The sequence below is a fragment of the Podarcis cretensis genome (genome assembly GCF_951804945.1).
Source record: "Podarcis cretensis genome assembly, chromosome: 6".
Classification (NCBI taxonomy): domain Eukaryota; kingdom Metazoa; phylum Chordata; class Lepidosauria; order Squamata; family Lacertidae; genus Podarcis; species Podarcis cretensis.
This window is the reverse complement of record NC_137175.1, coordinates 52811987-52828259: the sequence shown is the minus strand read 5'-3', so window position 1 is coordinate 52828259 and position 16273 is coordinate 52811987. Positions and strand designations below refer to the sequence as shown.

Below are 16273 nucleotides of genomic sequence, written 5' to 3'. Positions count from 1 at the left end.
AAAATGAATTAATTATCTTATTAATGAAGGTGACTTCAGCATTATTCTCTTGGGTGACTATAAACACAACATCTTTCTCCTTTTCCACTCTTGTGACATATTTTCGCTTCCCCCATCCTCTTTTTGCATGCAACGTGTGGGTCTGTTTTTTCAATCATGATCAAACTAGAACGTTTGGGATGGGAAGATACATGGCCTTTTACTTCCAAAAAATCTAATGCCTCCCCACTCGAAGTGCAACCTAGAAGCACCGTTTTGCTAGACATCTGTATGTTTAACAGCACCCATGACTACGCTAGTAAGATAAAATCCCATGCCCTTTAAAAACAAATATATATTTTATACGTCATACAGAGTAAGCGCTCACATGAATGTTCACTGGTAAAGTGCATAACTCTACATCTTCCCTGCATTCCATTTCAATAAATTTATTTTTCATAAAAGAATTTGTATTCCATCACTCCAGAACTAAAACCCACATATTTTTTAAAAGATGTAAATATTTTTCCTCTTGTTGCAAAGCCCTAACTAACACCATTATATTTGTGTTGCGAATAAAATTGGGGCTGCAATAGAACTGCACTTCCGGAAGCTGGAAGTAATGGAACATTCCATATTGCTGTTATACAATAATAGCTCTACTTTTTCCCCAACTGAGTCAGAAAAGTACTGATTCAGTATTTGGGAGAAGTAATGGACTGGATATGGGTCAATAAATTGAAATTCAATCTAGACAAGACGGAGGTGCAGAGAGGTGGTATTCAACAAGATCTGAAAGTGATTGCACCCTCTCTAGAGGATCAGGTACTCAGACTATGAGTGTTTTCAGATTCATCATTTGAGGCTCAAGTAACCTCAGCAGCACAAAAGACCTAAACTCAAGCTGATAACTGCCCACCCCACCCCCCACCCCTGCCCCTGAAAATCTAGTCATAGTTAGCCATGTCCTGGTAAATTCTGGGTTGGATTACTGAAGCTAATTTAGAATACTGAGGCTAAACAGCCAACAGGGACCAGCTGTAGAGATCATATCTTGTCTGTACTGAATGAGCTTTGCTGATTCCAGGCAACTTTCCAAGCTCAATTCAAATGGTTGTTCTTAACCTTTAAAGCCCAGCATCCAGATACCCGTTTCACTACTTTATCTTGGATCAATCTGCTCATCTACTGAGATTGTCCTCTGTTGTTTCTTCTCTTGGAGCCCCCACCAAATGGAAGTGCAGCAGAAGGTAACAGAGCCAGTCTTTGCAATGATGGTGCCTTTTCTTTGGAATACCCTTCCCAAAGAGACCTACCTAGCACTCTTACTACTATCATTAAGGTACCTAGCAAATATATTTCTGTTTTCCTAAAAAAATTGGTATTTATAGCTTAGTTGTTGCTTTAGCTTTTCTGCATTAGAAAACATGACTTTAAATTGAGAGTGCAGGGTATAAATGTAAATAAATGAATGAAATTACGCAGAAAGTCCCCACCCCCTTTCTCTCTCACACACAAACATGGACAGCTCATTCCACGCTTTAAATAGTTTAAAGTCTTTATATACAAGCATGCCCATCTTCTCTAAAAAGATAAATACAGGTGGCGACCAATTTGCATGGGAATTCTGTTCCTGGGCCCTACAAATGTTGGTGGAGTCCAAAAGTACCCAGGCATCAGCAGTCATGAATCAATTGGATGTGCACAAAACTGCCACCTGTCTTTTAAGTCTGCTTTTACCACAAAGATAGGCAACATATTATTTCACCTGATTCAAACTTGAAACATATACGGTGTCTTGCACAACTCAATCTAGAGAAACAAAAATATATTCCAATTTTGCTTATAGGTGGGGTTCAGAACCATGGATTCAGTAAAGGGAGGCCAGTGCTATCATTAGGCCAACTAGGCAGCCACCTAGGGCACAGACCTCAGAGGGGCGCAGTGCTGACCTTTTAGAGGCACAGTTTACAGATTGTTTTTTGTTACAGCTTATGAATTTCTAGTAATATTTTATATTTTGAAGAATTTTATGATTTCTACAATATATCATTTTTTGTAAACTGAAGTTAGCCATTTTGGGGGGTATGCGTGTGTGCAAGGTTAGCCTTACCTAGGGTGCAAAATATCTGGCACCAGCACTGAGTACAGGCAACGGTGCATCATAATAAGGCCATATGTGAACCGTGCTTTGCTTGGTTATAAGTAGCAGTTGCATTGTAATTCACTTTGCAATTCCTTAGCAATAAGAAAACTTTTTTTAAAAAACAACTGGTCTTGGGGTACAATTGTATCCTTAGTTGGGCTGGTTATTTACCATTATGTATGCAACTTTCTAGTGCTTAAAAACAGATTCTGTACAGAAATGAGACTGCACATCATCTTTATATAAGTGAAGAATAGAACTGAAGCAAATAAAGCACAGAATCTGTTTTATTCTTTACAGCATTTAAGGGGTAAATTTCCCACTTGTCTGATTATCATTTAGGCATTGTGAGTAGTAGCACACAATGGCTTTAGAGTTCCACTGTCCGGAATGCTTAGAATCGACTATTTGTTTTCACTCACTATTTATTATTCCAAATTTGCTCACACATGGTTACTTCCTACTGAAGTTGCTACTGCTTATAATTTAACTGTGTGTCACTGGTTGTCATTTATGGATACGTTGTTGTGTATTGTTATTGATTTTAAATTGTAAGCCACCTAGAGGGCTCTTTTTGAGTAAAACTGACAGGATATAAATCCAAAATATAAATAAGTAACAAATGAAATAATGACCTGCCAGAAGAACCTCTAGCAATGCTCTAGTGCAGAGCAGAAGAGCTAATCTGCTTATGACATGCGTATCTTGCCTGTCCTGCTCCTACGACGGAAGAGTCTTTAGTGTTGGTCCCTAATGTGCTCAAGGTGCACAAGGCACAACATTTGATTCTTCAATATAAAAAATCTCCAAAAACTGAATTATGCTCTACCTCTCACTTGGTGCAGAGACCTATCCAAGGCTGTAATGGCCAGAAATCAGATGAGTGTTTACAACGCTTGTGGGTAATATAGAGAGATTTGGTAAAAAATACAGTCTCTAGTTAAAGACTAAAAAAAACAGCAGGTTTTGTTAATTACTTTTCCCACAACATCTACCAACCTCTGGCTGAGCTCATTCACCTGCTTTGCCTAAAGTGTTGCTTGCTCCTTCCTGGATAAGGAATAACTCTCCCCCACCCCCCACCCCCACCCCCCAAAAACAGCAATAAAAGTGTTTTAATGCTGCCAGGCCTCACACACATTTCCTGGGAACAGCTCTTGGCAGTGTTTGTTTCCTCAGCTGCCGAAACATCCCCAAACTAGCATCAAGAGAGCATAGTGGCACGGATGTAGCTTTCCTTTAAAAATGGCTTGGGGAAAAGCCAACTGCCTTGACTCTTTTAAAAAGAAAGGGCAAAAGGAAAGGATCGCTGTAGTCAACCTTTGATGGCTAATGTTTGTTGGAATTAGTTATTAAATTGCATTGTTCTATTACCCTGTTGCACTATAAACGATCAGGTAAAGATGAATTGGATTAGTAATGTTCATGACTCCAGGTTGATGGAAAACTAACCTGACCACAGAAAAATGCAAAGTCTGGTTTTCACTGGCTGCTATGAAATAACTTAAATCAGGATCATGGGATTTATAAAATACACACATAGGTCTTCAGTGTTTGAGGCCATGCATATGGATCATTGTAGTAGAGCTGCCACTCTAAAGTCATCTTTCACGCTGTAAGAAAACAGAGCCTAGGCTGCAAGTCTGCATCCCAACTGCTTGTAGTCATCTTTACTAACACACCAAGGAGGAGACTTTAAGAGGGGGCTGTATAATTTTATGGCCATTAATATTTTGTGGTACTGCTGCATGCCAAGGTGAAAGTCATCAAGCCTGTGCCTCAGGGGGCAAGCTGGTTGCCTGCAAAAGGATTTTTCCTCCTGTAAACAGCACCTCAGAACTTGGCTGAGAGCACTACACAAGTTCCCCTTTGTGCCTCCATCACACAGTGGATACAGCTGGAAAGAAGATCCCATATCCAAGCTGCTATGGCAATTCCTCCAGTTCTGTGCCAGCCTAATGTTCAGCAGGAGGTGTGCATGCATTTGTGTGCTTGTATGTGGAAGGCTGCCATACAAAGGGAAATTTGCAAGCAGAGGCTTAGCAATCATTGGCGTAATTTCCATGAAGGTGGCTCAGGGGAATTTTTGTTCATGTAAGGAGCGAGGGAAAACAAAAACGGAAAGAGGGGAATTAAAGTAATCTTGAATCACTAAACAGGTTCACATCACTGGATCAATAAGCACCACTGACAGGGATCACAGTCACATTGCAATTCTGCCAATAACAGAGGAAGGCGGAAAAGCTGAGGGGACGACTTTTCTAAAGCAGCAGAGCATGAAGTATTCAAGTTTGGTAAGCAACCCAGAGCGATGTCCCCATTTAAAGGCACTAGTGGAAGCAGCATGCCTTGCTGTCCACTGATTTAAATAACAATGCACTCAAACTTGATAGAAAAGAGTCATGGGGTAGTATAACAAGGCCTGTATTTTATAAGCCAAACCTGCATGCTCTCTGCAAACTAATTTTTCATATAGGCCAGGAAGACGGAAGAAAATCAGTGTTAATTTAATCAATTGATCAGGCTATTGATTACAAAACTGGAGCTGCTAGTTAGCCATCTGCAGTAATTCTGCCTGCTTTTGAGGGCACAGCACACAGCATCGATTTCTTCACCTGCTACACCAAAATACAAACAGGAATGCACTTTCCAAGGAAGGAGGGGGGTGAAGCAGGATGGTATCAAGCCTGTGGTCCAAAGAGAGGAAGCAAGTCACTAAACACATGTAGCCAGAAAATAGGGGCAGCGCAGTGTCTTGCAAGTTTCAAACTGAAATTAGTTACAGATGCAGTCACGGTGTCTTGTGTAAACGCTATCGATTGGGAAGCTGACAGTCTTAGGAGCCTCAATGCTAGGACAATCAATCCAGCAGCAGTGTCACCTGCCACTTTACTGAATAGTTGACAATGCAATTATCCAGTGTGGAGGCAGGGAGTTGGCGTGTGTCAAACGCAGTTAACCACTTTCTGGGCACTACTCGATAATGCGTTTCACCGCTTGGTGCAAGAGACAACATGCAAAGACAAGAAGCAGTTTAAAGTCATTGAAAAACCACACTTCCCCTCTTTGGTGGTGGTGGAGGTGTAGGAAGGAGGAGTAAGAGAAGAGTCTCACTGCCCCAACTTAACAACTGTATTTTAAAATGCTATTAAAATTGCGTCAATCAATATCTTGACAGCTGAGGCTGAAGGGCAACCCCAAAGCTCACAGGAGAAGCTGTATTCAAGGCAGATGGCTTTGCAGGGGGAGGAGAGGGGATAAGGAGAAAAAAATGACGGACTAGAACCTTCATACCAAGCATGGGGGTGCACACATACACAAAATATTGTTTCAATAATGCTGTGAGAACCAAGAGTAGATGAGCTCATGCCTGCTAGTCAAACAGCCAAGAAAATGTACATTAAAATGTATGTTCTCAACTTGGAACCTACTCAGTTTCCAGCATGGAGTACTTTTAAATGTCACCCCATTACCCTAGATTCCTCCTGCCAATTTAGTGCACCTAACAATCAAATTTTGTCCCCTGACAGCCGGTTAATCTCTTCCGCCCCTGTTGCAGCACATGGTAAAGGTAAAGGTACCCCTGCCCGTACGGGCCAGTCTTGACAGACTCTGGGGTTGTGCGCCCATCTCACTTAAGAGGCCAGGGGCCAGCGCTGTCCGGAGACACTTCCGGGTCACGTGGCCAGCGTGACATCGCTGCTCTGGCGAGCCAGAGCCGCACACGGAAACACCGTTTACCTTCCCGCTGGTAAGCGGTCCCTATTTATCTACTTGCACCCGGAGGTGCTTTCGAACTGCTAGGTTGGCAGGCGCTGGGACCGAGCAGCGGGAGCGCACCCCGCCGCAGGGATTCGAACCGCCGACCTTTCGATCGGCAAGTCCTAGGCGCTGAGGCTTTAACCCACAGCGCCACCTGCGTCCCTCCTGCAGCACATGAGGGCTATGCTATAAAGGAAATGGTTTACTCAAATGCTGCATTTGAGTAAACTGAGAACAGATACTAAGATTCTCCTTAAACTCTTTCAAGTTTCAGTAATCTTGCACGCAATAGATAAAGCATCAGTTATTCCCTTTATTTAAACTGCACTGTCTAATGAAATAGTGGTGCCACAAGTTGTCATGCAACAGGCACCAGAATTATTTTCATGCAATACTTATCCTGCTTTTTTAAGGTTACAGGAGAGCAGTGAACCCTAGTTTAACCTTCCCAAATATTTAATTGAAGCCTGTCTTTCTGTAACATGAACTTCTTCCCACTTATCCATCCCACAAGGCCATTATAAATACATTGCTATTATTCCTCACCCCACCTCAAGAAAATACCACTTGGGCAACCCTGTTCATAAGCAAAATTGACTCACCTAAAAATAAGGTAGTAGTTTCTACATGGGAATGTCCTAGGTATACAGAAGTATAGTAGTTTCTAAATTAATTGAAAAAGAAAAACTGGGGTGGGGGTGGTGGTCAGCACGACAAGGACCTGTGAACTTTTAGGAACTATGAAGTTGAGTTTGTCAATTCAAATAAAATAAAATAAAAGGAACCAGAGGGAGAAAGACAGGGAACCAGTTTGCTCATGCTGCTTAGTAGCTTATATTATCAGGGAAGAAAAATTGAGGCACTACACAATAACTTTTTTCCCCCAAGTATACCTTCTCCTTCTCCAGAAACTGTCCTCCCCAAGATAGGCAGCAAGAAATGGTACATAGATTGTCCTGAGCCCTTCAGAATTAAATAGCATAGTGGGGACGGCTTTAGGCAAGTAGAGAAAAAAGTGTGTGCTCCCACACTCAGAAAGTATTACAAGCTTTTGCCCTAGTCTGCCTCTGAACAGGAATATTCCTCTTAGGGGACAAAGATACATTACAACACATTAATGCTGCACGTCTCTGTCATTTTCATTTCAGATTCCCTATGCTTGTGTTGTAGTCAGACAATAAATACTCAGATATAAGTTTTAACACTGTGTTGTATTCTACCATGTTCATGAGGAAATGAGACCTCAAATATGTCATCTACGCTTTCAAAACTCCAGAAATTTGAATGGAAATGAGCAGGCATTCAGGAAATACACACTGTATAGCCTTCCGGGGTGACAAAAGCAACCAAGTGAACCTTTAAAATCTCTCAGGTTAAAAAATATATCTTTCTGTATGGAAAGACAACAAGTTGCTGAAGTAGAAAAACTTTCAATTATATCTTTCTCTTACGACTTATAAAGTGGTACAGAGCATGAAGGCTATAGCAATTTTTTCTGCTGTTGTGCTGTTGCCAAAAAAGGTCCTAGGTACACCAGAACTTTAGCAACTTGCCGATTTATTGTGGGGGAAAAACTTATACAGGATACTTCATTATGATTGTTATTATTATTATTAACTGAATTTGCATACTACCGTTCATCCACAGATCTCAGGGAGGTTCAAAAAAGAATGCATTAGATGCATTAAGTGGGACAAAGTGGTTGGTGGTAGCTACAGATTATACAATGTAGCAGTATACGTCAGAGTGTTGAACTATAAACAACATTAAAAAAAATATTCCCAGCATTTCATTGTACAGTATAAGCTACTTAGGATGTTGAGTAGTTTCTCTGCCTTGTAAACTAGAAATGTCATAAAACTAATTTCAATAAAGTTTTGTATGTTGTTTAAGAAAAGAAGAGTATTTCCCAAGCACCGTATTAATTCTAAGGTTGGGTGCTTCATCAGGCAACCAGATATCATCTTCCACTATGTGTGTGAATGAGCATACCACAAATCCTTAAATCGTATTTCACTAAACACCTCAAATACTTAACTTTTCAAATACTTAAAATTTTCCCACTTGGTAGACTGGAAACTAGAGGAGTCCACTAATGCTCATCCTGCCTCCTCTTAGGTAATAGAAAGGTAGACCATGCCAAGACAGGGTTTGCTTAACTGTTAGGCATCTATGATGAACTAATAATTAATATCCCAAATGAGAATAAAACTCTGCACTGAAAAGTAAGGACCTGGTTCCTGAGTTCTGGTTCAGACTATTACCCAGTCCTAACCATGCCTACTCTGAAGAAAATCCTACTGAATTCAGTGGGGCTTACTCCCAGAAAAGTGGGGTTAGGATTCAGCTTTAGCCAACAGATGATATCACGCATATGACTTCCATAACAATTGCATGGGATTCCTCAGTTAGTGAAAGGGCTCTTAGTAAATACAATGGCTCTTTTCTCTGTCTTTCTCTTTCTCTTTTGATAGCACAGAAGCACCAAACATATTACATCTCCATCTTCTGGATTGTGTCGGTTTTACTTATCTTATTCGTGGTGCCATTCTGAAAGAAACTACAATTTGAATTTCTTTCCAAAGTGTGTTTTGTTCCAAAAAAACTCTCTGCGCTAAATCTACATCTTTAAAGTCACTACTGCTCAATGGAGGGGAAAGGGTTCTAAATTCTGCTTCAGAAATCCTGTGATGATTGCACGAAGTAAATTCATTCAGGTATTTCAATTTAATTTATCTTCTGCAGAGAGATACATTTCCTTGGTGCAGGACTTTTGCATGTCAGTGCAGTATACACAAAAAACTTACAACAGGAATCCACATCACCCAAGGAAAACTGTTGCAGGCCAGCTCAAGACAAGCAAGACTAGATTAGTTAGCAGTCTTGAGCAATTTCTGCCTTTGAGTGAAACAAGAGATAGCTATGTGGCAGGCACCTTGCAATAGCGAACATGCTGCTTAGTGTATAAATGAGAGAGACATGCACATATAAACAAATACATATTACAGTTTGTATCATAAGGGAGTTTCATTCTATGGCATTTCATCTTTATCCAAGCAAACAAAGAAAACAAAGTGTTGTGTATGCACATTTGTGCAGCAGCAGAAGGGCTAGAAAAGATCTGTAGGGGCTAACAAGAGCAGAAATAACATGAGCATTCCTTTAGTTGTCTTTACTGGTTCTTGTTCAACTGTTCAAGACACACAGTGTACTTGTTTCTGAACTGATAAATTAAAAAAAAATTAAAATGAAATGTTGTTTTTGTTGTGTGTTTTTTTTAAAGAACAGCATTAAACTATGGAAGCAGACAGTCCGGGATATTTTTTTAATTTGTGGGATAAGGCAAAAGAGAGCATGTTACCAAGAAGCAATATCTGAAACAGATTTTCAAAACTGGGAGAAGGAGAGAGACATTAAGGACGTCACAGATATGAAATTCGAAAGCTGCTCCACTGACAGCTCTCCTTCCTTCTGCCAAGTCCATTCAAATCCATGGATAACAAATATTAGTTACAGATTCATTCATCCAAGGATCTGTACACACTACAGATACCTTTTATTTCCTGGTCAGTCCTCTGGGAAATCTCATTGTCTAATGCTACTGCCAGCTCTCTTTGATATGACCTTAAATGCAACTTTAACTGAACAAACTGGATGATGAAAATCAGGCACACGCCTGTTAGCTTTGCAGGCGCTCTCAAAGAAAAGCATCTTCCTATTTGTGCTCCAGAGGGGGAAAAACAAGAAAATGTAGCTAGTAATTTCAAAAGAAAGTAGGCGGGATGTCACCCTTTGTATATTTTAAGATTCCTAGCAGAACAACTGTATGACATCCACATTTTGCTAGAGGCAGATTATTTCAAAATGATTAGAAAACAAAACAGCTTGAGTGAGATGAGACTATGCATTTCCATATGTCAAGTGCAGGGTTTCCATGAATGTTCATATTATAAAACTATTACGTATCATAATTGTATTTCCCCTATTGTACTAACAGACATGTGCCACTCCTAGATACCTACTTCACATGCTTCTGGATTCTACACACATAAAAGTACAATCACTATTGTTGTTGGTTGTGGTGCCACTTCTGCAGTTTATTTTGCAAAAAGTATGCTGTGACATCAGTGCTCAGAGCAAAAAGCATTTGAAGTTAAAGGGAGAAACAGGCTGTAAGCCAAGAGTGGGATGACAGCCATCTGCAGGAAATGCCAAGCAATTCATCTGACTCTTCAAATAGTCATAACAAGTGTAGGTGACAATACCATCTATTAAATACTTTGCTCTGGCACAGAAGTTAGGCTCCTGAGCCAGTCCTTCAATCTCCAAATTAAGAAAAGGTCTACTAGATAAGGTCACGGGTTTGTCCAGTATCCTGCTTCCCACAGAGGCCAGCCAGATGCCCCCATGAAGCTGAACGGCAAGATATGACCTCCCTACATTGTTGGCCCCAGTATCTGGTACTCCAAAGGATCCTGCCTCTGGCCATGAAGGCTCAATTTAGGAGCCACCCAGCTGGTTAGTAATCTTTTGACAAAGAAACCTGGAACACCAAGAACAATGGGGTTTCTCATTTAGTAGGAACACCAGCACCTTTGAATTGCTTGTAAGTGAAAGACCTTCCAAATTCAGAACATACCACACAGTTCCTCATAGGAAGGTTTCTAGTAATCACTCTTCTAGGAAGCCTTGCATACTGTCTTTCAGTCATTAGGGCTTTGCCTCTGTGTATTATTTTCAAGGCAACTGAAATCCCCAAGAGTGTCAGGTGAATAGACAGCTGGCCAGTTGTTGCTTTCCTTGACAAGGTGGTGCAGTGCAGGAAGGGCAAGGAGAGGCAACTTGACTACATTCTTCAAACCCTTCATATCTAGAGAGGACAGCAATCTTGGCTCTATCAGACAGTACAGCTCAGAGTTTAAATGGGACTTGCGCTCACTTGCTTTTCCTGTCTCTGTCTCTCTCTCTTTGAAGTTGCCTGGACAGCTTCCTCAAGCTGGCGTTATCACTCCCTCTAACCACTCTTGGCAGGCAATCTAATTCCCCCTGAAAAGGTCACCGCCATTTTAACTGCCTTTCAATCACATTAGGAGTGCTGCTGCTCGTGCCCGCATAGCTGTGCCTGCAGCTCTCCTGGCTGAGGTGCGATCGATAAACTGACATACCGTTTCACCCCCCCTCCGCCCAACTCCCCCTTTCCCAATGGCTCCCTCACTGTGCAGTTTAGACTCTTACCCCCCTTCCCAACACCAACTCACCTCCTTTGGCTAAAGGAATGACACAATATGCTGATTGACCAAAAAATCTCCTAAAAGTGATACAACATAGAGGGAAGAGATAACCTATCATGCTTTAATCTACTTAGCCCATTTGCTCCAGCAAAGGGGGAGGGGGCTTGGGCTCTCTTCCTAGATACACAGAGGCAGCAACATCCTGGGGACCAGGCAGCTCAGACTCCTTTGAAGCAAGGTTCCTACAAAGAGCAAGCCTGCCTCCAGCTCCCCTCCATGCAATCATTACTGTTATCTCTCTTGCATTCACCCTTTTTTCCTCACAGTTACCACTGCTGTGTTTTCTCCATCGATCCTCGTGTAAGACACTGTTTTAAGTCCGCTAGCCTTTTGACTGGGCTAAGCCGTTTAAGAGATGACAGCAGCCTCTATCAGCACAAAGCCAATATGATTCTTTTCGGATAAAGCACTTTTTTCTCACCCGCTCTTCCTCCCTCCCACACACAAATAACAGACGCACAGACAAAACTGCTAAGCTTTCAAAGAAAAAAAGGCATTCCACTTCCCCCCCAACTTCTCTCTGCAATTCTTTAAAGGAATAATCTTGCAATGTAAACAGCTAGAGTAAATGAGTAGCTGTTCTTTAGAACAAGTGAGGAATTGCTACAAATGCAGGGAATTTAAAAGGGAAAAAAGTGAGAAGAAACCCAATGCCTCCCGCATTTCAGCAAGTAGGATGCAGGATGGAGCATTAGACTTAGAACACAGGAACAATTCTTCATAAAGTTCAGTAGATATAAATTCAGGCCCCACTGATTGGGGAGTCTCCAACAAAACTTTACAATGTTGTGAGGTAAGTCTGAATTCTCCAACCTGGGCACAGTTTGCTGCTGTACTATGCCTAACACTCCCAAGTTTCAGCATCCAGAAATCAAAACTGCTGGTAAAGCACTAGTTGAACCAACCAATGCCCCACTATTTTTCATGTCAAATGTTATTATTTAAATAATAGTTTTTTAAATATCAGGCACAGTGTGCCCCTTAAAAACAGTTTAAAATTACATCTTAAATTTTATATTCTCTTAACACTGAATTCATAACCTTTATTGAGGGACTGAATTAAGTGTACTCTTCTATGTAAAAAAGTAATAATAGAGAAATGTGGTTTTTAGGTCAAGTATTACAAATGTCACAAAAGTATCATGTATACTTACTATTGTCCAACCTGTAAATATTTAGATTGTCAAACAAAATGAACACTTAGGGTGGTTTTCAACTACCATGCCCTATCAATGCAAGGATTTCAACTTGTGCAATGGGATATTCCCCTCTTTCCTAAATCTGCTCCAGAGGGTGGGGGGAACCCATAGAATAAATTTAGGGTGTATTCAGGGGGAGAAGGTTCTTTTGTGCAAGGAGAAAGTCTTGTCTTGATTGAATGAATGAGAGACTTAGTACTATGTTGGATTCCACCTTTACTTCCTCTATGTCGTGGTGACATGCTGTTCTGTGAATAACCTACAAACCCACTCAAAAATTAAAATACACCTAGTGGTCAAAAAAAGTTGGTAGCCACTAGTCTAATGCAAGTTGTAGTCCAAAAATATCTGATGACCACCAGGTTGGGAAATGCTGCCCTAAAGTATCACCCACATAGAGGGTGTTGCTGTACCTCTGCATGATTCACCGTTCTAACATGCCTCCTTCCAAATAACCGGGGTGGGGTGGGGTGTAGTTCTGTTTCAGCTCTTCCTCAAGCGTTATTGTAGATGTTGTAGTCTCAAAACATCTGCCGGGCCGAGTCTGCCTATGCCTGCACTAACCTAAATTCAAGGGGACAACATATCAAGCTAACCGATTACTACAAGCAGCTGTATCATATTTCTTACCTTATTGAAAGTGGAAACTGGTAAAGTGTATGGATTGTACTACCAAGTGCCCTGTTTCTTAGGTCTAAGCTCTGTCCTCACAGCCCATCTAGCTCTATCAGGCCTCTTGTATCCCCACACTTTGTCTCTCTCCCTCAATGGTCATGTTAGGATGCAATGATGGCCATAAACCACATTTAAACAAATCAAGCACTTCCCACTTCATTCCACCCTTCCAGGTGCACGCAAACAAACCAAGAAGCATCTGATTCAGCAGCTGAACCAAAACCTGAACCAGTGCTCCTGGTTGCTTTATCTCAAATAAACTATAATCAAGAAACAAAGAACTACCCTTGGGTTCCTGGTGGTGGTTTGTTAATGAGAAACAAGCCAAAAGAGCTGGTTTGGACATGACGCTAAGCCAGCAGTTCTGCAAGTTGTTTCCCAGCTTTGAGAAGAGAAGACCACAACAGTGAGTGCTTGAACTGCATGCACAAACACACATCTATGAACATACTAATCCACATATCTATACATGCAGGTCTTGCTATCTGAACACAATGGGTCCCCAGGAAATCATTCATTAGGCAAGCAACCACACAATGAGCTGATGATTTCCATTATTTCCTATGGGAACATTTCAAATCTGTGAATTGTCTGATCTCCCTCTCTCCCTGGTTTCCACCCCAAACTGCTGCAGCCAACTAGCAAAAAACAACCTTTCCTGCTCCTTGATTTGTCCCAATCTCTTTCCCTTCCTCCGTTCGTCCCAGGTTTCTAATCAAAATGGCTGCCACTGACCAGCAAAACACAAATAAGCAAGGAAATAAGCAAACTCCAGCTATTTAGATAACTGGATGAGCTACTTGGGCAGCAAGGTTTGGGTGTAATTTTTTGTGTTCAGATGACTGAAATTTCAGATGGCAAGCCTTCCGATAGCAGGACCTATGTGCACTTTATGGCCAAGTGTTGCATCCAAACACGGTCAATATAAGTGACCTCTTATGTTAAAGGTGAATTAGGCCTTAAAGGCTACAAAAGTTACTATTCCACTTTATAAAGTGTGGAATTACACTTTTCAAATATATCCACTATGGAATACCTTATTCAATCATTTTTAGCATCATCTTCTAACACTGCAACAGCAGAACCCAATGCAAATAATCCTGTCTCAACCTATCACAATGAGACAATAGATTAGAAACATCATGTGGTAAAAACAAGCCAATAGATTGATCAAGAAAACACTCCAGGGAATATGTGGAGAGTAGATTTTGCTTCTTTACACATATCTAAATGGCTTCCATTGCTCCTTAATTGACAAAGCCAACAAGCAAAATGATAATCCCTACCAAAAAGGCTGAGAAACTAATCCAAAGTATTTCAGGAAAGGGTACAAAACAGCAGTGAAAATGACTGACGAGCGTCCATATTTCCACTTCAAAAACAAGACAGGGATAATTTACATTAGCTGCCTATGTTTTCCATGCTAAGACTGTGCACAAAAGTGCAGACTGCTCAACATTCCTGGTTACGTAGGAACTTAACTGCTTCTGTCTCCCAGACCTTGGGGCACATAGGAAGACCAACTCCATAGGCTTAGCCAGGGTCTGAAAAGTTAACACATTCCTGCAACAGTCAATCAGCTGAATGAGAATTATGAATAAAATTTGTGGGTGCAAGGAACCCACGGGACAACAAAAAATTATTTGTCTACTGCAATTCAGTAGACAAAATTCTGAATATATTGGTAGCTAAAAGAATATACTTTCCCCATATGGCTGAACTCCTGAATATCTGTCATGGTGCTGCTTACCTCTCAAGTCTCATTTATCTATTTTTTTGTACAGATTTATCCATAGACTAAAGTGTGAAGGAAAACAGGAAAGAAAGAGCATCATTTATAAGCCCTAGTAACTCATGCATCTTTTAAGCCCGATTTCCTTTCCCAGTGGGATTTTCCTTGGGATATTTTAAATTAGAATCCAGGGCAATCTATGAAAATACAAGAGGATGCCAACTTTTACTTTGATGAGGCAATGTACTAGATTCTCTGGTCAAGGAAGGGTGGAACACTGTTTCTACAGAATCACAATGTTCACACCAGACAGTTTAGTCAATTCTGACACAGAGCAAAAGGCTGAATGTAAGAAAGGAGTCAGGTGCACAGCTAAAATTACATTCACCAATAAAACTCACAAAGGTCACATTTTGCCATAACTCATTCTCTCTTTTGCAGCCGATTTTCCTGTCACAGGGGAAGGAATAGAAGGAGGAAAAATAAGATGTGTTTGTCTGGGAGCCCTGAGGGCTGCAGTGCTGGAGGTGTATGGCAGGTTGCTGAATTCTCATTTATCAGCCTTAAAAAAGATGGAGTGATAAATGCATAACCGGCCCTTTAATATTTTATGCATGTGCTAAAGTGACTTAGCTGTCAACTTCCATACATCACCAGCGGCTGATAAACCAGCTTTCGTCACTCCAGACTGGGGCTTTTTACAATTTCATTCTCCACTTCCATTTTTTAAAAATATGCACAATATTGCTGAAAGTGATTGTCCTGTAGCTGCTCCTGTTGTCTCCCAACTTTGGGCCACATTTCCTCCTCCTCCTCAAAGGCTAATTTAAGCAGGGTTTTACTCATAACTACTATTATTTTATGCTGTTTTCATAGCCATAGGAAAATAAATATTGGTGCTGGCAGAAGTGCAACTTCCCACCTACACTGAGAAGCAAGCACCTGGCCTGTTACACAGTTTAAAAAACATTCAATGGCAAGTGATGCAATGAATGGGAAAAAACATTTTTCCTCCTGACCATGTCAGCAAAGTCACTTCCCTTAAGAAATCTCTAACAGTTAAGAATTACAAAGGGAAATTTACAAAAGCAACTTTACTGTCTTGATCTTGTAAGGTATGATTGCTTTTTGTGAATGCATTTTCTGGCAGGAGACGAGTAACATAAAATTTCTGTTAATGTTAATACCACAGATCATTACTATGATGAAAGCCAACTCTCTGGATGAATTTATATCCATGTTCCTTTAGAGTCACACATGCATGACAAGCTGCTTCAACCGTCATCAGCACCCACATGTTGTCATTGTGAAGATATTAAGTCTGTCACGGGAATAACTTTTGGGGGTATACTTGCATGAACAAAAACTGCTGAGGGAAAGAGCCCTTAGTCTGGGCTACAGTTTGGAGGGCAACAGCTCCAATATTAATAATCTGTTTTGTTCTTGGGATGATAGGGAGGGGATCTGGGCACTGTTCAGTGGGCAGCAC

General features: G+C 40.9%; 1 protein-coding gene across 13 annotated transcripts in view; it reads right to left on the bottom strand.

The window, feature by feature from the left end:
* The window catches only part of RNF220 (ring finger protein 220), a 345317-nt gene that overhangs the window by 49078 nt on the left and 279966 nt on the right, over positions 1-16273 (bottom strand). The window lies entirely within an intron of this gene.